The sequence below is a fragment of the Nannobrachium achirus genome (genome assembly GCF_963921795.1).
Source record: "Nannobrachium achirus genome assembly, chromosome: 1".
Classification (NCBI taxonomy): Eukaryota; Metazoa; Chordata; class Actinopteri; order Myctophiformes; family Myctophidae; genus Nannobrachium; species Nannobrachium achirus.
This window is the reverse complement of record NC_137810.1, coordinates 77,461,246-77,483,571: the sequence shown is the minus strand read 5'-3', so window position 1 is coordinate 77,483,571 and position 22,326 is coordinate 77,461,246. Positions and strand designations below refer to the sequence as shown.

Below are 22,326 nucleotides of genomic sequence, written 5' to 3'. Positions count from 1 at the left end.
TCGTCAAGGTGCAGTTGGGCATCCTAAAACAAATCACAATCGAGGTGGTCACGTTAAGAGAAACATCAGAATATGTTAGATGTTCAGAGTGATTATGTCGTTTGAACATGTCTCTATTCTTCAACTAATATGTTTTGCACCTTGAGCTGTCCTTGGACGACCCTAAGTTGTTTCTGGGCCTCAGCAGCCTGGCGGTTGGCATGGCTCAGCTGAACCTCCAACTCGTTCAGGTCTCCCTCCATCTTCTTCTTGATCCTCAGGGCATCGTTCCTGCTCCTGACCTCAGAGTCCAGGGTGCTCTGCATGGAGTCAATCACCCTCTGGCTGTTCCTCTTGATCTGCTCCATCTCCTCGTCCTTCTCCGCCAGCTTCCTGTCCACCTCGCCCTTTATCTGGTTGAGCTCCAGCTGCACACGGAGAATCTTGGACTCTTCGTGCTCCAGAGTACCCTGACATGTAACACAGGATCAAAGTGTTGTGAGACCCTTTTAATGAAAGGGTAAATTGAAAGAAATGTAAAATATAGATAACTGCGTTGTTCGTCTAGGACCTAAAAGTTTTACCTCAGCTTCCTCCAGGGCCGTCTGGATCTCTGACTTCTCTGTCTCCACCTGTTTCTTGGATTTCTCCAGCTCATGGATGCTCTTTCCAGTCTCACCGATCTGTTCAGTCAGGTCTGAGATCTCCTCTGCAGTTGATTGAAAATAATGAATGAGGAACTTTCCAATCATAAACTATTTTGTATTTGCACTTGAATACAGTTGAAGCCTGATCCATTATTGATCTGTTTATACCTGTATTAAAAGAATGATGTAGAGAAAACTTACGTTGCAGGTTCTTGTTCTCACGCTTCATGGTCTCCAGCTGGTCCAGGGACTCTTCGAAGGAGTTCTTCATCTTAAACAACTCAGTGCCAAGAGAACGAGACTCTTTCTGAGCTCCCTCCAGCTCTGCTTGGCCCTCCTCGTGTTTCTGCTTCCATTCTGCCAGGACCTGCGCAACATTTGTAATAAAACGTGTCATATACCCAATTTTAAGGAGGCAAGAATGATTTTGTGTTAAAATAATGTATGTCAAAGCACCTTGTCGAAGTTCCTCTGTTTCTTGTCAAGGTTGGCGGCTAAACCGTTGGCCCTCTCCACATCAATCATGAGGTCTTCCACTTCACCCTGGAGTCTCTGCTTGGTCTTCTCAAGAGAGGCGCACTTGGAATTCACAGCCTCGATTTGCTCCTCAGCCTCCTGAAGACGCTGGGCCAACTTCTTCCTGTTGATCAGTGTGGAATGGAATCAAATGTTATGAGCAATATGTTGTGTGGTGAGCGCAGGTACCTGATGGTGTAATACAAACACTGCAGACTTACTTGGCCTCCTCCAGCTCCTCAGTGCGTTGGACAGCATCAGTCTCATACTTGCTCCTCCACTGAGACACCTCAGCGTTGGCCTTAGACATTCCACGCTGCAGCTCAGCCTTGGCTTCCTGTTCTTCCTCAAACTGCTCCCTCAGAAGGTCACAGTCGTGGCGAGCTGATTGCACAGCATGGGCAAGGGCATTCTTTGCCTGTCCAAAGAAAAACAAAACAATGTCAGCTGGATAAAATGACAAAAAGATGGAATTAGGCCTATGGGTAAAAAAAAGAAAAGGCTGTTCCTTACCTTAACCTCCTCTTCAATGAGTCTCTTCAACTCCTCAATCTGTTGGGTAAAGGCCTGCTTGCCTCTGGTGAGCTGAGAGACAAGAGCTTCTTTCTCCTCAAGTTGACGACCAAGCTCACCTAGTTGAATATTGGTTTCAAACGTGAATAATCTATGCATATTCCTTAAATTCCTGGGGCAACTTCTGATCAAAGCATAATCTCTAAGTATGGAATTTGTTCATGTACCAGTTACAAACCAAGTAGGCTAGTAGGCTTTATCATGAACATTTACCATTTTCCGTCAGCAGTCTTGCTCTCTGAGCTCCAATATCATTTATCTGGCGAACATTCTCATCACTCTTGGACTTGATTTCGCTGAGTTGATCCTCAAGGGTGCGGCACATCTTCTCAAGATTTCCCTGTCGATTAACATTGGACATATTCAATCACTGAAGTGACCCACAATGTATTAACTTGTTTCTTTTCGATTGGGTACTAGTGTTTTGTAGAGAATTACACACAAGGATTCTATTCTACCTTTGCCTTAGCGACGGCCTCCATGTTGCTGGACAGGTCATCAATCTCCATCTTGTATTCACTCTTCTCCTTCTCAAGTTTCTGCTTGACTCTCTGGAGGTTGTCGATCTGCTCTCCCAGCTCCGCCACGCTGTCCGCCTGCTTCTTACGGAGAGCGGAGGCGGTGGCCTCGTGCTGCAGCGTGGACTCTTCAAGGTCACGACGCAGCTTCTGGAACTCGGCCTCACGCTTCTTGTTCATCTCGATCTGAGCGGCGGTGGCTCCGCCGGCCTCCTCCAGCCTCTCGCTGATCTCCTCCAGTTCCCTGGAGAGGTCGGCTCTCTGCTTCTCCACCTTGGCGCGAGCTGCCCTCTCTGCCTCGATCTCCTCCTCCAGTTCTTCAATACGAGCCTTTACAAACAAATGAACCTGTTAAAATCCTAATTTACATTTAATTATCATCAATGATTTTAAATGAGATGAACAAAATGAAATACCTGGAGTTCTTTGATCTTCTTCTGCAGCTGGGCCCCCAAGGATTGTTCATCCTCAATCTTACTCAGAAGCTGGCTGACTTCAAAGTCCTTCCTGTGGACACAAAACATCATATTGTTAATGCTTATTTTACTTCAAAATCCTTCCTGTGGATTACACATCATATTTTAATTCTAGTTTTTCTCCATGGCATTTCATATTATTCATATTGTTGGTCCACATTACTTCTTTATCTTCTCCTCGGACTGCTGCTTGTCATTCTCCAGATCCATGATGTTCTCCTGGGCCAGTTTCAGATCACCCTCCAGCTTTCTCTTGGTTCTCTCCAGGTCCATACGGAGCTTCTTCTCTTGCTCCAGAGAACCCTCCAACTGAACAACAATAGATGTGTCTTAATATTAGGTACAACAATAAACATATATAGTGTAAGTTCAAAACATCCAATTGACTTGATGAACCCACATCGTCAACTTGCTGCTCCAGCTTGGTCTTGGCCTTGGTCAGAGTGTTGACTTTGTCTTCCTCTGCCTGCAGGTCATCCAGGGTCTGCTGGTGGGCCTCTTGGAGGGCCTTCTTCTCCTTGGTCAGCTTAGCAAGACCTTCATCCTGTGAGGCCATCTCCTCCGTCAGGTTCTTCACCTGATATAACATGAAGGAATGGATCATTATTGTTCTATAACTTTATAAGACTGCTAGAGTGTATAATCATGAATGGATCATTATTGTTCTATAACTTGATAAGACGGCTAGAGTGTATAATGTCTACCTTGTTCTCAGTGGCGTGTTTCTCCTTCTCCACTTTGGCCAAGGTCAGCTCCAGGTCATCGATGTCCTTCTTGAGCTCAGAGCATTCGTCTTCCAGCTTCCGCTTCTTGGCAGTCAGCTCAGCGTTCATCTCTTCCTCGTCCTCCAATCTCTCAGTCGTCTCTTTGAGCTTTGCCTCCAGCTGGATCTTACTTTTAATAAGACCCTCGCATCTTTCCTCAGCATCGTTCAGAGCCTCGTCTCCCTGGTTGTCAATGAGAAAGATAAGTCAGGGAACATCAGCATTTATTCTGGGTGAGATATATTAGATTTGCAGCTATTTCCTCACCCCCACAGAAGACACATTGGATCAGTGTGCTTTGATTGATTGATTGAAGACTTTATTAGAAGAAGTTTGCATTGGAAAAAGTACAGTTTCATGACGGTACAGTTCACTGGTACAAGGTCTACTAAAAGGAGATCCTAGAAAAGACTAAGCTTATTTCCATTTACGTATCTCATATAACATTGAATGACAGACGGATAGAATACACTACTATGCAGTAGATAAGTCAGGAAAAAAAGGGGAAAACAATTTAAGAAAATATATATATATATATATATGCCAACAGCCGTTCGACCACCAGGCATTCTCTGCCAAGGTCTACATCTACATTCTACATAAAATATTTAAGATAGCATGATAAACTATATGTAACAACAGCAACAAGTGTATCTACTTACTGATGCCGCCGCCAGTGCCAGGCCATTCTTCTCCTGTGTAATGGCCACCAACTTTTCCTCCAGGCTCTTCTTGGAAGCCAGGGCAGCGGCCAGGTCAGTCGTCATCTTCTCGTAGTTCTCCTTCATCGCCGCCAGCTCCTTCTCAGTCTCGGCGCTCTGCAGGAGAGGCTTGATCTTGTAGTAGACCTTCATCCATGGCCAGTGTTTCACAGCCACGAACGAACGGAGGTTGAACTGGATGGTGAAAACGGCATCTCTGTGGAAAACAGTTTCAGTGGATCATGATCGAGTTTTTCCATGTAATACGACTCTTATTAAAGCTGCTTGTGTGGTCGTTATTATGGCTGTTGGTATTAGGCTGGATTTAGACTGCAGTCAAATCTAGCCTGAATCAGATCTGAACCACATCCAGATTGGAATCCCATTGGTTTAAATGGTCACATGGTCACATGGATCCAATCAGATTCCAATCTGGATGTGGCTCAGATCTGATTCAGGCTGGATTTGAACTACAGTCTAAATCCTGCCTTCATGTTGTTGCCCCTCTGGCAACAACAGGTTTCTTCCTTCCTTGTCACTGTCACTTAAAGCTTGCTCGTTAATGTTTGCGATTTTTATTATAGTAATTTGACACTGCACTTTTCTGGTTTTCACGACTTTGCAATCCATTTTATTTTTACCCATAGCAAATTGCCTAAGCTGTAATCATGGGCTCTGCTCTCCTTCTGCCGCGCCTCACAATTATGTTATTGAACTGCAATGAGAAAGTTTACTTACAAATTGTGCTTGCTTTTGAATTGATCTTTTCCTACCTGGTGGCCGTCATCTTGACAAACGCCTTCCTCATGAGGTAACCTCGTGCGAGAGCCTGAGTCATGCCGACCAGAGCAAACAGCTTCTCATCTCGCATTTCCTCAAGGACACCCAACAGACCAGCTTTGAAGAACACCTGAACGCAATGTTGCAAACACTGTAACTAAACAACCTGAAGAACATCTGAACACAATGTTTCAAATGTAACTGTAAATGTTACTGTAAAGTAACTGTAAATGTTACTGTCTACTTTTAGTCCTTTCTGGATAACCAGATTGGGATTGTGTTTACCTTGGTGTGTCCAAACTTGTACTCATCATGAGGTACGTCAATGGACCCAAGCAGCTTCTCAGAGGCTTTCTTGTTGTCCATGAACGCGCCCTCGGGACACGCGCTGGCATTCAGTATTTTGTACCTGTTTGACGTTCAATTTGTTAAAGTGAGTCATTTCGCGTTAATAGGGTTGGAATTAAAAGCTGCTGGAAAAAGGAATGAATACCTCTGCTTGAAGTCAGCATAGGGGATTCTGCTGGGGAAGCCCTTTCTGCAGATCCTGATGCCCTCCAGCACACCATTACACCTCAGCTGGTGGATGACCAGGAAGTTCTCCATCAGGCCTGTAAAGACGTTGCTGCATTATTATAAGAGCAAAATACACTATGGCCAAAGTTTCATGAAATGGTCACCACAATCATTTTTACCGGCTTGCACTTCTCACAAATGCCCTTCTCTCATGCACACCCATTCTGTCTGGTAATGCTTTTGGATCTCAATGGAATAATAGCTCTAAGCTGCAGGACTCATCCCAAGAAGGCATATGTTGACGTCTGTGTACGATGCGTCGTGGGAGTCGGCGGGACTACATGCATATCATTTTTGAGGGGTGCTAACCGCTTCTACATCTGGCTATAGCCCCATTTCCACTGTAGGGCAGACCCAGAACTAGAACCAGAACTAGAACCAGAACTTTCCAGAACCAAGAACTTTCAAGAACCTATGATATTCCGGGACCAAGTTCTGCTTTTGTTTCCATATAACCAGAACTAACTGGGGTCCGAGCAGCAGCGCTGCTGGCCCCGCCCATAGGTTCCCAGAACCAGTAACTCTCAGAAGTTCAGTTCTACTTCAGGAGCAGGACCGAAAAAATGTCTCAGGAACATTGTCTGGAACCGGGCCGTGTGCAATGGTGTGTGTGTGTGTGTGTGTGTGTGTGTGTGTGTGTGTGTGTGTGTGTGTGTGTGTGTGTGTGTGTGTGTGTGTGTGCGTGCGTGCGCGTGCGTGCATACCTGGAGTCTTGGTCTCGTTGGGAATCAGGCAACGCACAAAGTGAGGATGCGTGCGATGCAAGTTGGACATCAGCAACCCCAAGTTCGCCTGTTGAGACATAGAGAGCCATGTAGGCTCATAATTAGTAAAAAAGTCATACAATATAGTACTTTTTCCTCCACTAAATGGTATATGGTGCATTTATATAGAGCCTTATATATAGAGCTCATTGTGGACTTCCGGAGGCCGAGGAGGGAGCACACGCCAATCCACATCGATGGAGTTGCAGTAGAGAGGGTCAGTGAGTTCAAATTCCTCGGCACACATATTGATGACGACCTGAAGTGGGACACTCACGCCACTCATGTAGTGAAAAAGGCACAACAACGCCTGTACTGCTTACGGCGCCTAAAGAAGTTTAGGGTCAGCCCCCGTATCCTAAGGTCGTTTTACAACTGCACCATCGAGAGCATCCTGACGGGTGGATTTATCGTGTGGTACGGGAGCTGTACTGCTCTTCAGCAGAAGTCTCTGCAGAGAGTGGTGCGGACAGCCCAGCGGATAGTTGGAGGTGAGCTTCCCTCCCTCCAGGGACTATATGACAAGCGATGCATGGCCAAGGCTAAAAGGATTGTCGGGGACATCCACCATCCCGGCCACGGCCTGTTCAGGCCAGTAACTCGGCCGCGGCCAGGCAAGCGGTTCCTTAGCCTCGCCAGCCGCACCCAAAGACTTTGGAGTACCTTCTTTCTGGCCGCCATTAGACAAATGAACAAACACTGAACATTACCTGGCCCGGACTATATGGCCATATGTCTGTGGCTATGTATTGACATTTTGCACAAGTTTGCACTTTGCACAATTATGCACTTTGCACTTGAGCTTTTGCACTTTTAGGTAACTTAAATCCTAGACTATTAAATAAGCAGTGTAGTTTTTAACAACTTAACACTGATTTTAATGTGATATTTTAAGACTGTATAGCTGCTGCCTTGGTTTTAGCGCACAATGAATTTCACTTGCCTTTTACATGTAACTGGTATTGTTGACAATAAAGTTGAACCTGAACCTGAACCTTTATCCAAGGGCTTTACAGAGATTGTGCATTACATTCACCCACTCACACACACACATTGATACACCAATGGCGGAGGAAACCATGCAAGGCACCAACGTGCTCACCGGGAGCAACTAGGGGTTCAGAGTCTTGCTCAAGGACTCTTCAACACTAACTCTGGGGGAGCCCGGGATCGAACTGGGAACCCTCCGGGAACCCTCCGTGTTCTAAGATGGCAACTCTAACGTTGATAATAATAATGCTTCATTTTTACACAAAGATAATGTTGATAATAATATTGCTTAATTCTTACAGGAATGTATACACTTAATTCTTACATGGATATAATGTTGTTAATAATGAATAGACATTCTTACCCTGAAAGCACTAGACACAGTCTGCATGGAGCCACCCTTCTTCTTGCCTCCTTTCTTTGTAGTATCTGTTAATGTGTGTTGGAATCACGAGTTATCATTAGTTATACACAATAAAAATGTATCATCTGTTTATATGTGTTAGAATCATAGTTATCATTAGTTAATACACAATGAAAGTGCCTCCCTTCTGGTCAGATTCTGAGTGTCTATAGTATTCATACCAGTAAGAGGCCCTAAGGGCGAGAAGCAACCGTTCAACAATTACAACTCGTCCCTATTGGCCAGAAAAGGCCCAAGTCGTGTGAGCGTTTTAAAGTTGAAATCATGTTGCTAGGCAAAACTATGCCAGAGTAAGTGGGACAGCAAAGTGTGACAACCTAGACCTGCTCGTTTTTATAGGAACAGCTCCCTGACGGCCGCAATAAGAATACCTTCAGGCTCAAGTGGGGGATACAACACAGTGTTTATAGCAGGGGTTCCCAAACCTTTTTGTCTCAGGGCACCCCATAAATATTATTTTAATTCGAGGCACCCCTACATTATCATTTTCACTCCTAGCACCTTATATTTATAGCATATCGTCATCGTCGGATGGAAACCTTGTATGTCCAAAACCGTTTGTTTTGTATTTATCATCTATAAAATTTACTAAACTAGTAAAACAGCAGATCTACAGGTGTGTGCATGTAGATTGGTTGTTTTCACTAGTTTTGTGCGACAGTCTTGTTTGATGAAGCAGGGCTTTGCTTTACAAAAGACGTACACATTTGAAACTTGGAGATACAAGGTTTCTGCCCGACAATGACGATATTTTAGTGATTCTGTTGCGGGGAAAACGTTGAGATAATAGCCATTTTGGTTAGAACTGACTAAAAATAACTGTGTACTTCAAGTTTAAAATTATACTAAATATTTGTTCAAGTGTCCAAATAAATTCCAAATATTATCAAATGATCTCGCGGCACCCCTGGACTGCTGTCACGGCACCCCAGGGTGCCCCGTCACCCACTTTGAAAACCCCTGGTTTATTATATATATATATATATATATTATCATATAACCGTACCTTCAGGCTCAGCGGGGGGATAGAACACAGCCAGCAATTTAATTGAAGACTTCTGGTACAGCTGAATGACAGATTCGTTAAGCGGGTCCTTGTTCTTATCCAGCCAGCCTGTGATGCTGTAGTCCACGGTACCAGCGTAGTGGACCAGGGAGAAGTGGGCCTCGCCCTTGCCCTTTCCGGGCTTGGGCTTCTCAAAGGCCTTGTTCTTCCCAAGATGCTGGTCAAGCAACTTCTCAGAAAAGGATTTGTCCGAAGCCTTGGGGAACATGCACTGCTCCTCAAGGATGGAGAAGATGCCCAGGGGCTTTGGAAAGGAGACAAAAGAAACAAATCACCAAAAAACACAATATTAACATCATGTCCTTTAATGCAGACTTTATTTATATAGCACATTTCATACAACAAGTGCAGCCCAATGTGCTTCACAGATCAAACATTTAAAAACAATAAGGAAAGAACTAGAAAAGACATTTTCTAAGAAATTTTAAGTGTGCCTGCAGCTCGCTAAGTGTGTGCAACCTTGTGTAACGGTTGGTTTTAGCATTAACATTAGATTTTTTTTGGTGTTAGCATTAGCGGTAGATGCTTTAGATTTTTTTACATTAACATTTTTTACATAAGCTTTGACATTGTCGACTGTACGACAAACGGTTCATGAGATATAGAGGCACTTCCTATTTGGTGAAGGGCACTTCCTGTTTGGTGAAGGAAGCACCAATTAAGGTTAAGGACTCTTAATCAAGCCATATGACGCCACCCACACGTCTGTACGACAAACGGTTCATGAGATATAGAGGCACTTCCTGTTTGGCGAAGGGTACATCCTGTTTGGTGAAGGAAGCACCAATTAAGGTTAAGGACTCTTAATCAAGTCATATTACACCACCCACAAGTCTGTACGACAAACGGTTCATGAAATAAAGGTTCACTTCCGGTTTGGTGAGGGGCACTTCCTGTTTGGCGAAATAGGCCCCAATTTAGGTTAAGGACTCTTAATCAAGTCATTTGACGCCACCCACAAGTCTGTACGACAAACGGTTCACGAGATATAGGGTCACTTCCTGTTTGGTGAGGGGAGCTTCCTATTTGGCGAAATAGGCCCCAATTAAGGTTAAGGACTCTTAATCAAGTCATTTGACGCCACCCAAGCGTCTGTGCGACAAACGGTTCACGAGATAAAGGGTCACTTCCTGTTTGGTGAGGGGCACTTCCTGTTTGGCGAAATAGGCCCCAATTAAGGTTAAGGACTCTTAATCAAGTCATATGACACCACCCACGCGTCTGTACGACAAACGGTTCACGAGATAAAGGGTCACTTCCTGTTTGGTGAGGGGCACTTCCTGTTTGGTGAAATAGGCCCCAATTAAGGTTAAGGACTCTTAATCAAGTCATATGACACCACCCACGCGTCTGTATGACAAACGGTTCACGAGATAAAGAGGCACTTCCTGTTTGGCGAAGGGCACTTCCTGTTACAGAGGGGGCGCGGCTTAATCAATTACAGCTCATCCCTATTGGCCTGAAAAAGACTAAAGTTGTGTGTGCATTTCAAAGTTGAAGTGACGTTGCTTGGCAAAAGTATGTCAGAGTAATGTGGGGCCAAAGTTTCTGGGGTTTTTCAGAGTCCCCCATTCAAAGTCAATGGGGGCTTTTGAGCGCAGTTTTTTACGAATTACGTCGCCATGGTAACGCGGATCGGAAAGAAAAGTAATAGCACACTATTCCCGGCCGAGCCACACATTTTGATGTATATATTGCTGGGGTGGCGTAAATCGTGCGGCAGTTATTACGTGCCAAAAGTATGGCGGATTACAATAAGTGTTTTGCCATTGCATTGCATGGCAGGCACACTTAATAATCAAATTTAACACAGAACAGAAAGATAAGAATAGAGATAAAAATAAGGATAAAAATTAAAAACAGATCAGAAGTATGGTAAAACCTAGGTAAAAGCAATGCTAAAAAGGTGCATTTTGAGATTTCGTTTAAAAGTCAGTGGATTCTGTGAGCCGCAGGTTTACGGGCAGGCTGTTCCACAGAGTTGGACCATAAAAACTGAAGGCTGCTTCTCCGTGCCTCCTAGTTTCAGCCGTGGGATTTTTTAAAAGACCGGTGCCAGAGGACCTAAGTGGTCTATCATGGAGCATTTTAGATACATAAGCAGATGCATATCCATTTAGTGATTTGTGAACCAATAAAAGAACCTTAAAATGTATTCTAAAACTAACAGGCAACCAGTGGAGTGACTTTAAAATAGGTGTGATGTGTTCTCTCCTTCTAGTTCTAGTTAAAACGTGTGCTGCTGCATTCTGGCCAAGTCCAAAATAATACATATACACATATAATAATGAGTGTACCTTCTCAATGAGCTCAATGCAGACAGCCAAGTCCATGCCGAAGTCAACGAGATCCCAGGGAATTCCCTCCTTCATGTACTCCTCTTGCTCCAGAACAAACATGGTGTGGTTGAAAAACTGTTGCAGTTTCTCATTGGTGAAGTTGATGCACAGCTGCTCCAGGGTGTTGAACTGTGAGAGGTAAAAAGAATTGTAATAAAAAAAAAACATTATTAGCTTGCTGTCTGCTGTCTCTTGTAATTGTGACAACAATAATTAGTCTCCCATTTAAAACAAGTCCATGCTTACGTCAAATATTTCAAACCCAGCGATGTCCAGCACACCAATGTAGTAGTTTCTCTGCTGCTTGGTGTCCAGCTGCTCGTTGATCCTAACGACCATCCAAAAGAACTCCTTCTCATAGATGGACTTGGCCAAGGCACTGACTGAGTTATTGACCTAAGGAAATAGGAACGTTATTAGTAGTGGTAGGGGTGATTTACACTATTTACAATTTATGACGCTCTTAATCCAGAGCGAGTTACAGTAAGCAAGGAAAACACAAGGTAATACATCAAATACATAGCAATAGTAATCTAGGATCGTAGGCAAGATATTAGCGTTCTTGTGGTATGCTGTGTTGGGAATATAAGGTGTGTATGAAATCAGAAGATGGAAATCATGTAAGTTGCTCACCTGTGGCACAGTCTGTCCCTTAGTGACATACTCGTTTCCCACTTTCACTCTGGGGTAGCAGTATGCCTTAAGCATCTCTGCTGAGTTCAGACCCATCAGGTAGGCAATCTTGTCAGCCTCTGAAATGTTCATACAATTTGCAATTTACAATTTAGGCATGTGTATCATACAGCTCATGCACTCTCTGTGATGATAAATAATAATAACACACCACTAATAATAATCATTCATCCATCATCGTAATATAAATAAAGGTGCAGCTCACCCCCTCTGATAGGCCTGAATAATAAATAAAACTACTACTAATAATAACTAGAAAAGACAATTTCTAAGAAATTTTAAGTGTGCCTGCAGCTCGCTAAGTCTGTGCAACCTTGTGTAGCGGTTGGTGTTAGCATTAGCGTTAAAATTTTTAACATTAGCATTTTTTGCATGAGCTTTAACATTATTGTTTTTAGCATTAACCATTTTAGAAAGTTTATTAACATTAGCTTTAGCATTTTTAGCATTTTAATTAGCATTTTAGCATTAGCATTATTAGCATTAGCATTATTTTAGCATTCACTAGCATTTGTTAAATATTAGCTTTAACATTTGTTGGCATTAGCATTTGTTAACATTAGCATTAGCATTACCATTTTTAACATTAGCTTTTTAGCGTTAGCATTTGTTATTATTAACATTTCTTTATTATTAGCATTTTTACCATTAGCATTTTTAGCTTTAGCAATAGCGGGAGTAGCGGTTAGCATTAGTGGTTAGCCATTGGGGCTGTGGGACCACCCACCAAGTTTGAGACCAGTAAGGTGTTGGGAAGTGGACAAATAAAGCTTCGGCCAATCAGAAGAGGGGGCGGGGCTAAGTTAAACCAATTAAGGTTAAGGACTCTTAATCAAGTCATATAAAACCACCCACGCGTATGTACGACAAACGGTTCACGAGATACTTCCTGTTTGGCGAAATAGGCCCCAATTAAGGTTAAGGACTCTTAATCAAGTCATATAGCACCACCCACGCGTCTGTACGACAAACGGTTCACGAGATAAAGGGTCACTTCCTTTTTGGTGAGGGGCACTTCCTGTTTGGCGAAATAGGCCCCAATTAAGGTTAAGGACTCTTAATCAAGTCATTTGATGCCACCCACAAGTCTGTACGACAAACGGTTCACGAGATATAGGGTCACTTCCTGTTTGGTGAGGGGCACTTCCTGTTTGGCGAAATAGACCCCAGTTAAGGTTAAGGACTCTTAATCAAGTCATTTGACGCCACCCACTCGTCTGTACGACAAACGGTTCACGAGATATAGGGTCACTTCCTGTTTGGTGAGGGGCACTTCCTGTTTGGCGAAATAGACCCCAGTTAAGGTTAAGGACTCTTAATCAAGTCATTTGACGCCACCCACACGTCTGTACGACAAACGGTTCACGAGATACAGGGTCACTTCCTGTTTGGTGAGGGGCACTTCCTGTTTGGCGAAATAGGCCCCAGTTAAGGTTAAGGACTCTTAATCAAGTCATTTGACGCCACCCACAAGTCTGTACGACAAACAGTTCACGAGATAAAGGGTCACTTCCTGTTTGGTGAGGGGAACTTCCTGTTTGGCGAAATAGGCCCCAATTAAGGTTAAGGACTCATAATCAAGTCATTTGACCCCTCCTACTCGTCTGTACGACAAACGGTTCACGAGATAAAGGGTCACTTCCTGTTTGGTTAGGGGCACTTCCTGTTTGGCGAAATAGGCCCCAATTAAGGTTAAGGACTCTTAATCAAGTCATTTGACGCCACCCACGCGTCTGTACGACAAACGGTTCATGAGATGTAGAGGCACTTCCTGTTTGGCGAAGGGCACTTCCTGTTACAGAGGGGGCGGGGCTTAATCAATTACAGCTCATCCCTATTGGCTGGAAAAATACCAAAGTTGCGTGTGCATTTTAAAGTTTAAGTGACGTTGCTAGGCAAAAGTATGTCAGAGTTATGTGGGGCCAAAGTGTCTGGGGTTTTTCAGAGTCCCCCATTCAACGTCAATGGGGGTTTTTGCGCGTCGTTTTTTACGAATTATGTTGCCATGGTAATGCGGATCGGAAAGAAAAGTAATAGCACACCATTCCCGGCCGAGCCGCATATTTTGATGTATATATTGCGGGGGTGGCGTAAATCGTGCGGCAGTTATTACGTGCCGAAATCTCCCCCATTCTAAGTCAATGGGGTTTTTGGGCGTCGTTTTTTGCCAATTACGTCGCAATGGTAATGCGGATCGGAAAGAAAAGTAATAGCACATCATTCCCGGCCGAGCCGCACGTTTTGATGTATATATTGCGGCGGTGGCGTAAATCGTGCGGCAGTTATTACGTGCCGAAATTTGCGGGAAGAATATTATTTTGAAGTATGGCGGATTACAATAAGTGTTTTGCCATTGCATTGCATGGCAGGCACACTTAATCATCAAAATATAAATAAAGGTCAGTTACCCTCAGTGCCGTCGGGTTCGGCCTGTTCCTCGCGCTGCTTCTGCTTGAACTTCATGACTCCATGGTGCATCACTGCACCGGTGAACTTGTAGATCAGCTGCCTCTCCTCGCCGCTGAAGCCCAGGATTTCAATGGCATCCTGATGTCAATGAGCAGAGATGCAGTTGAGATTAAGCATTATGATTAGATTAACAACACTGACTGCAGTAGCACGGCGAGTTAGGCATGTCACGATTTAAATCTCTTCAAACGGGACAATTTAAATCGATTAGGACTGGGACTTTAACTGATTAATTGTGATTAATTAATTACAGAAAATTAACACGATTAAAAACTCTTTTTTTTTGCACCACAGAACCTTCAGTTTCGGGCATACCGATCATAGCGATGCACCAACCAAGAAGAGACAACAATCACAAAGGGAGAAGTAGCCGATCAGAGCGCTTTGCTTGGCCCAGTGGATGCGAAATTTAGATTCACTCGTACAACAGAATGTGTTTTACTTGAAAAAAAATGCTTCTCAGGTCAAATATTTATATGCGATTAAACATGTGATTAATTTCGATTAATTAATTACAAAGCCTCTGATTAATTCGATTTTTTTATCGAGTCCCAGCCTAAAATCTTTTTTTTTTTTTTAAAGCGATTATGATGTGTTTGATATGAAATGTGAGCTTACCACAATTAGAGTAATCCTCATAGTCATATTCCATTAAATTCAAGGGTTTTTGGAGAGAGATTAGTCCAGAGCACTGCAGACAGTGCAGGCGGGAGGTTTGTGTGTCTGTGACCAGCTGTCAGCTGATGCTCGTTGACGGTCGTTAATGAATCAAGGAAGGTTAGTTATGTTTCTGCACTGTCAAATAAGTCTACATTCTATAAGATGGTATCAAAGCCAAAACCTTTTTTTTTACCTAGCTAACCCTATAGCTAGGTTCTAAATAAGAAAGCGTGTAAGCATGTTTACAGTTGTTGCTTTATGCTACTTTTGCAATGTATTTAAATAAGAGTTTGAAAGTGTAGTACATATGAGAAAATAAAATTGAGTTTAAAATTGTGATTACAATCATATCGTGAGTTGAGTGAATCGTGACATGCCTACAGCGAGTGCATTAGAAAGATGAAACCATAATGTTCACTGACTTCAGTAGCTTCCAGCTCCTCCTTGTCGTTGATGCTGGCCACAACGATCACACCCATGCTGATAAGAGGGAAGTCGTAGGGGTTGGAGGTGATCAGACACATCTCTGAAAAGGGATTCAAACGGTGTGAGGTTGTGTTTTTATTCACTCATTTCTGTTCTCGCTGCATCGTCGTCAGTGATTCATTTAAAAGGGATTAAAAACAGGGTGAACATTTTGTTTTTTGTACACCTGTCCGTCCGTCCATGTGTCTGATTTGTGCAAAACAAATTCTTTGGGCTATACTCCTACAGATTTTGTCAAAAGATATATTATATATATATATATATATATATATATATATATATATATATTTTTTTTTTTTTCCTTCTTTTTTTTTTTTTTTCCCCCAGATTTTTCATATGCCTATTCCATTCTGATTGGCTTCCAGTAAAGTTTGCATTAGTGATCGTTTTGAACAAAATCGAGAAAACAGCATGTTGTACACACATTCCCACTAGGCAGAGGAAGAAATACTACTTAAAAATGTTCAAATCAGCCTCATGGTGGGTGGTGCTATAACAGGCCAATTTCTGTTTTTACCTATAACTCCTATAACTCCACTAACTAAACTGAGTGTAAACTTTCACGCAAATCGATACACATGATCTCTAATAGTCAGGTGATCAAGACGGATCAGTTGGAGTTTTCATATTCCATCCTGATTGGCTCAGATTGACATCTAAAGTTTGCAGGAGCGGCCCGTTTTGAACAAAATGCTGCAGATCATCAACGGAGCGTCCGACAGCGTATTCACAGTACGTTGAGGAACGAATGACACCTTTTTGATATTTCCTTACTATAGCGCCACCAGGAAGCAGATTTTTGAAAAACATTTTTCTATTACTCCCACAAAATGTGTCCAAACATAACTCAAATCAGTACATTTCATCTCAAGAGTCAATTGAACTAGACGGATCCGTCCAAATTTTCATCTTCCATCCAGATTGGATAATTCTGAACAATTCTGCACACAATTGCTGGCTTAAAATAAATAACCTACCTGATCTGGCAGAGACCTGTGCTCCAAGGAGTAGCTTTTCTGGTTCATTTATGTTCTCGCTGCGTTCTCAGTAATTCCACTCACCAATGATGTCAGGTTTGTGGTTGGTCATCATCTGGAAGAAGATGTGGTAGCCTCTCTCTGCAGCAAGCTGGTAGGTCACTCTGGACTTCTCCAGCAGATCTAAATTTATATGGGTTGTACGTAACTCATTATAATAATAATAATAATAACAATAATACTAGAAGTACTGTTCCTACGAAACAGTGTGGGCTCGCTCGTAAAGAAATAATATTAAAAAAATTACTAAAATAAAAACCAAATAAATAAATAATCAAATAAATTGTTGTTTTTCCTTCATTTCTTATGCTTGCCAACGTGACTATATTCTGCAGCGTGCTAACTGTCATGTGAAGCTCAACCAATACTCCAGCTAACACCACTCCCAGATGTTTTTTTTCCGCCAATTGCATCTCATTGGCTAAGGACCCTGCCTTTGTACTGTCTGCGACGGAAATTGGTAAGTAAATAATGAAGATAGTGTTCTCGCCTTTCAGGCGAGCCCACAATAATTAATATTCATAATAATAATTTTAATTTTACATAACTCAAAATGTAATACTGAAGGCATATATCATTTATCATCTGCGAACGTAATACTTACATGTCTCAATATCAGCACTGGCCAGTTTACCCGTTGAGCCGAAATGGATTCTGATGAATTTACCCTGTTTGATAAAGCACAATTTGTTGCATCCCTCTAAATTGTGGAATTATTGCAGGTTTTTTTCTCATGAAATGGCATTGTTTCACACTTACAAAGCGAGAGGAGTTGTCATTCCTAATGGTCTTGGCATTACCATAGGCCTCCAGCAAGGGATTGGCTGCAATAATCTGATCCTCCAGTGACCCCTGGAATGTTTTAGACATCGCCCAGTTTAACATTTGCTCAGAATTATTTGAAACTGAATTGTTCTATTGCATATCGTCATTGTCAGGCAGCAACCTTGTATCTCCCAGTTTCAAATTTGTGTTTCTTTTGTAAATTTAAGTCCTTCATCATACAAAAGTGTCGCACAAAAGTAGTGAAAATAGCAGATCTTCAAGCACACAAAGACTTGCGACGCGAGGCGTTGTGTGCTTGTAGATCAGCTATTTTCACTATTTTAAATGGACATACAAGATTTCCACCCGACAACAGCGATACAAATGCTTTATGTTCAAAAACATGTATTTGTTAAAGTTGAAAACATGTCATATAGCCTACCTTGATTTTACTTTGATCTGCTGCGGACTTCTCTCCACTAGAGGTAGATGCCGTTGCAAAGTACTGGATGACACGCTTGGTGTTCACAGTCTTCCCTGCACCGGATTCTCCACTGGTTAGAAATGCATACATTCAGAGAAATGAACTTATAGTGCAGGCCTTCTAGTGAAAATAAGGGGTTAACCTCAAACAAATTTCATTTTTTTTGTTTCATAAATATGTTAGTAACATATCAAAAGTCTGAAGTGTTGTGATATATGATCTCTTATTGTATATGTTGTGTAAGGTCTTTATTTTGCTTGTATGAACTCTTACTGTGAAAGGACAAACGGGAAACAGGAAATATTTGTTAACACCACAGCCGTTTTTTGTATATAATGAGTGTGAATATGTTCGTGTGTCGACTGAGTTCCAGTAGGAAGTTGATGCCTCTGTGTCAAGTTCTTTATTATCCTCCATCTGTTTCTCTTCATTGATTCTGGTACAGGCTACTCTGTCATCACTAAGACATCCCAGTGGTGGAACATATTGAAAAAGCTGCTGAAAGTTTGGGTCCCATTAACTTTACTATACAGGAAAAAACAAATCTGCTTTAAGTAGCATGTGACTAGGGTTTTTTCATGATTCTAAATCCATTGCAAGCATTTGTTTTGCACGAAAAACATTCATTCGGCTAAAAACGGCCCCACAAAACTATGGTTTAGTCATTCCTTGTCACAGTTTTGTGGGAGACGTTTTTAGCATAGACGGAAAACTTACGTGATCAGGACAGACTGGTTCTCTTTATCTGTAAAATGTAAAGCAAACTTTTAGTCATGGGTACAGCACAAGATCATTATAGTGCAATATATGCAGATCATCGCGATGTTGGTTTGTGGTTTTATTTTTGCCACGGACATACAAAATGAGTAGACAAACACATAAAGAGCTATCCCCTCAGTGCCAGCATATCTGACCAAATATCTTCAAAAAGTTAGCGATACCCACAGCCACAACACCAGAGGGAGCGCACACAACGATCTGGTAACACAAACCCATAAGTCAAATAATGGGAGAAGTGATAACTACCTCCGCCTCTGGCCTCCTGAAAAAAGAATTTTCAGGGCAGTTTTGAATGATGCCAGCGAGCTACATGTTTTAAGGGAAGTAGTGGCTCTCAACCTGTTCAGGCCGCTACCCCCAAATAATCATATTTTAACTGGGACCCCAGGGGCCTAAGCCCCCTTTTATGTCTATGTGTGCTCGTGCCTGACGGCAAGTCTTTAGTGCATGGACATAATTGACGACCCCTGTATATTATGTTTAACGTTGTAATGACCAGTACGTACCCATCAGCATGAACTGGAAGGCGTTGTCAGAGACAGAGAAGATGTGGGGTGGGGCCTCAATACGCTTCTTGCCTCTGTAGGCACTGACCACCTCCTGGTCGTACACTGGGAGCCACTTGTAGGGGTTCACAGTGGCACAGAACAGGCCAGAGTAGGTCTGGAGGAGAGAAAAGAGAGTACATTAACATCATTTATTCCACACCTTGGTTGAATGCTTGATTCTGATTGGTCAATCGTTGAAATCAGTGCTGTCTGTTATTTCTTGATAACATACCGCTCGGCTCTATAAAAAAACGATGCCTAATCAAATGCTCAGAGCACCTGCTGCACTCAGGCCGCACAGCGTGAATGTTATGCCGTATCCAACTTGACAGCCATGTAAACAAACACACAATGTAATTTACAACGAAACCTTACTTTCAAGAATGTTTTTAAAAACTTCTGAATCGAGAAACAGACGATGCAGTAACAGAAAATGGGTTCTATATTTGACCAACACTTCCTTGTTTTCCACGGCGACTGTGTTGCGCTGGCGGGATGCCCAGCGCAACACTTGTGGAATACTTTCACTACTGTATGCAAGGAAATACTTTGTTTTTAGTTTTTTGGTCAAATTATGAATTCATTTATTAAGTAGCTATGTACTTAGCGGGATAATGTCTGCCCCAGCGGTCATTATCGAGTGATAAGATCCCTTCAGTCGAGAGCTTACGACTCGATAATGAGGCAGACGTTATCCCTTACACAACATAGCACTGAACATGCCACATGCTCTATCTGGGACAACGGATCACTACAGCTGGGATTACAGTAACAAGTGGCTTCAACTAATGAGCTATAGTTAAAGGGATATTCCACATTTTATCGTCTAATCAGGCTTTTATGAACACCCTGAACAGTTTTTAATTAGCTTGATTCAATATTTAGACATTTGATGTAAATGTTATCAGGCATGTTTAAAAAAAATGTTATCAGGCCCTCCAGGCCCAGGGCCTCTCCCCATACACACCCATTGTAACTTCAAACTTTTAACCATGATAGATTCATTAAAAACATTCTGGTGACTCATACTACCTTACTAATACGTGAGTAGGCCGTGTTTTTTCAATTAACCTTTTTCATTTAATTGTAATAATTCTTTGGGAAAATGGAAAAAATAAAATACAATAAAAGAAATCTTAAAAATAAATGAAAAAGGTTATTGAAAAAACACGGCCTGCTCATGTAACCCCTAACCCTTTAATGAATCTATCATGGTTCAAATGGAGTTTGAAGTTACAATGTGTGTGTATGGGGAGAAGCCCTGGAGGAGGAGGGCCTGGTAACATTGACATCAAAATCTAAATATTGAATCAAGCAAATTAAAAACTCTCCAGTGTGTTCATAAAAGCCTGATTAGATGATAAAATTACCAAAAGTTCTTGTGAAGTGAAATATCCCTTTAACTTCAGAATGATGAGTTTGTTTGATTTTCTTTTTTTTCTAGTTTTCACTTGATGTCATAAGTACTTTTTTCAATTTTTTTCTTTCTTTCTTTACTATCGACAGGCGCAATACCGTGCTGTTCTCGGCATGTGCAAAACCTTACGTAGATCATCCACGCTGCGTAACGCTCTTTGAGGTTATACAGGACGGTGGCTTCAGTGAGGTGGGTCATCATGGCCATGTCCTCAATCTTGTCATACTTGGGAGGGTTCATAGGAGTGACATCGTTCTCAGGCACGGTTCTTTCCTGAAAAAAAAACACAACTTAAGCTTGTATTACGATTACAGCGGTGCCACTATTTGATTTCAGATACAGGGTCATCACAAGGGGGGGGGGGCTGAGTTACTAGCGCCCAAGGTGGAGGGGCCTCAATTATGTTATACTTTAGCTATTGAGAAATCACAGATATACAAGCTCAGAGTGCCGCGCTTGCGAGCTTGTAGATCTGCTATTTTTGAAAAGTCGTGAACATAATATGTGCAAATCTTTGAATATATGTATTTTTTAAGCGAACATTTTTAACTCCGATTTAGCTTCTGGTGGATGCCTGGAACTAAATATTTTGAGATGGGAAACAAAAGTTTTTCAAAAAAAACCTTAGAGAAGGATTTGAAATATTCAAAGACTTGCCCAAATGTTTGTGATTTTCAAAACAATAGCATATCTACAAGCTCGCATATCTACAAGCGCTATGAAGAACATTCATGGGGGGCCCGCAGTGAATCCTTGTACCCCAGGGCCCAGAATTTGGTGCAACACCCCTGTTCAGATACACCTCTGCCTACCTCCTTGGTGGACACTCCATTATTGTCGAGGATTTCCACGGTGATTTTGCCAGCGTCCTTTTTAAGGATCTTACACTTGAGGTACAGCTCCCCCTTGTCGGCCACATATGCTGCCGATTTGGCATCAAAGGGCCTCGACTGAGCTTCAATTCTCTCCTTCTCTGGCTTACGGAGATATATGGCAGCCTTGCCATACTGCTCCATCTCAGCGTCTGTACTCATGGTGGCGGCTTTCTGTTGAAGGACAAATAGATGGCTTCATATAAATATAGATTTTTTTAAATAACATAAATAGCTTTCTGTAGATGGACAAATAGATGGCATTATATATAATATGTATTTGTATACAATTTAATAATATATAAATAGCTTTTTGTAAACAGACAAACAGGTGGCTTTAGATATAATATCTATTTGTATATAATATAATATAATATAATATAATATAATATAATATAATATAATATAATATACAAAATAACTTTCTGTAGACCAGGGGTCTTCAACGTTTTCAGGCCAAGGACCCCTTAGTCGAGAGAGAGAGATGAAGCAGGGACCTCCACAACCCATAGATTCCATATAGTTTCATTGTTTGACAGCACAATCATCTGTGTATATTTTGTGTTCATGTACATTTGTGTTTCCAGATATTTAACCACTTGAACCGTCAATAATAAACTTGACCTTTCAATCTGTAATTGTTCTGCTCTTTTCCCCCTCTACACGAAACCTCTTTGCCAAAAATAGCCGATCTACAAGCTCACAATGCCTCGCAGCGCGAGGCGTTGTGATCTTGTAGATTGGCTATGTTTGGCTAAAGTTCTCAAAATATGGATGCTAGGGGCCTAGGGCACAAGTGGTTAATATAGAAATGGAGAAAAACAGCTTCTATGACACAAATATTTGGAGGACCCCCTGTAGTAACTCTGGGGACCCCCTAGGGGTCCCAGACCCCCTGTTGACGACCCCTGCTGTAGATGTACAAATAGATGGTGTTGATGCCTTTGGTGACTTGAGAGCTGAACAGATAATAAGTAGGACTAATCTTATGGTTATAGCTTA

General features: G+C 42.1%; 1 pseudogene across 1 annotated transcript; it reads right to left on the bottom strand.

The window, feature by feature from the left end:
- Positions 1 to 256: 256 nt before the first annotated feature.
- LOC308292490 (myosin heavy chain, fast skeletal muscle-like) lies at positions 257 to 21,486 on the bottom strand (annotated as a pseudogene). The gene is made up of 32 exons: positions 21,265 to 21,486; positions 20,582 to 20,725; positions 18,994 to 19,150; positions 18,425 to 18,452; positions 17,666 to 17,777; positions 17,218 to 17,310; positions 17,063 to 17,126; positions 16,483 to 16,581; positions 15,358 to 15,461; positions 14,215 to 14,353; positions 11,747 to 11,865; positions 11,360 to 11,509; positions 11,072 to 11,242; positions 8,715 to 9,018; positions 7,649 to 7,713; positions 6,235 to 6,322; positions 5,448 to 5,565; positions 5,240 to 5,363; positions 4,948 to 5,084; positions 4,136 to 4,391; positions 3,414 to 3,656; positions 3,110 to 3,286; positions 2,873 to 3,018; positions 2,650 to 2,740; positions 2,174 to 2,563; positions 1,929 to 2,055; positions 1,656 to 1,774; positions 1,364 to 1,560; positions 1,083 to 1,266; positions 828 to 993; positions 564 to 688; positions 257 to 449 (listed from the first exon to the last, which is right to left on the bottom strand). The product of its transcript is annotated as a myosin heavy chain, fast skeletal muscle-like (transcript).
- Positions 21,487 to 22,326: the final 840 nt, after the last annotated feature.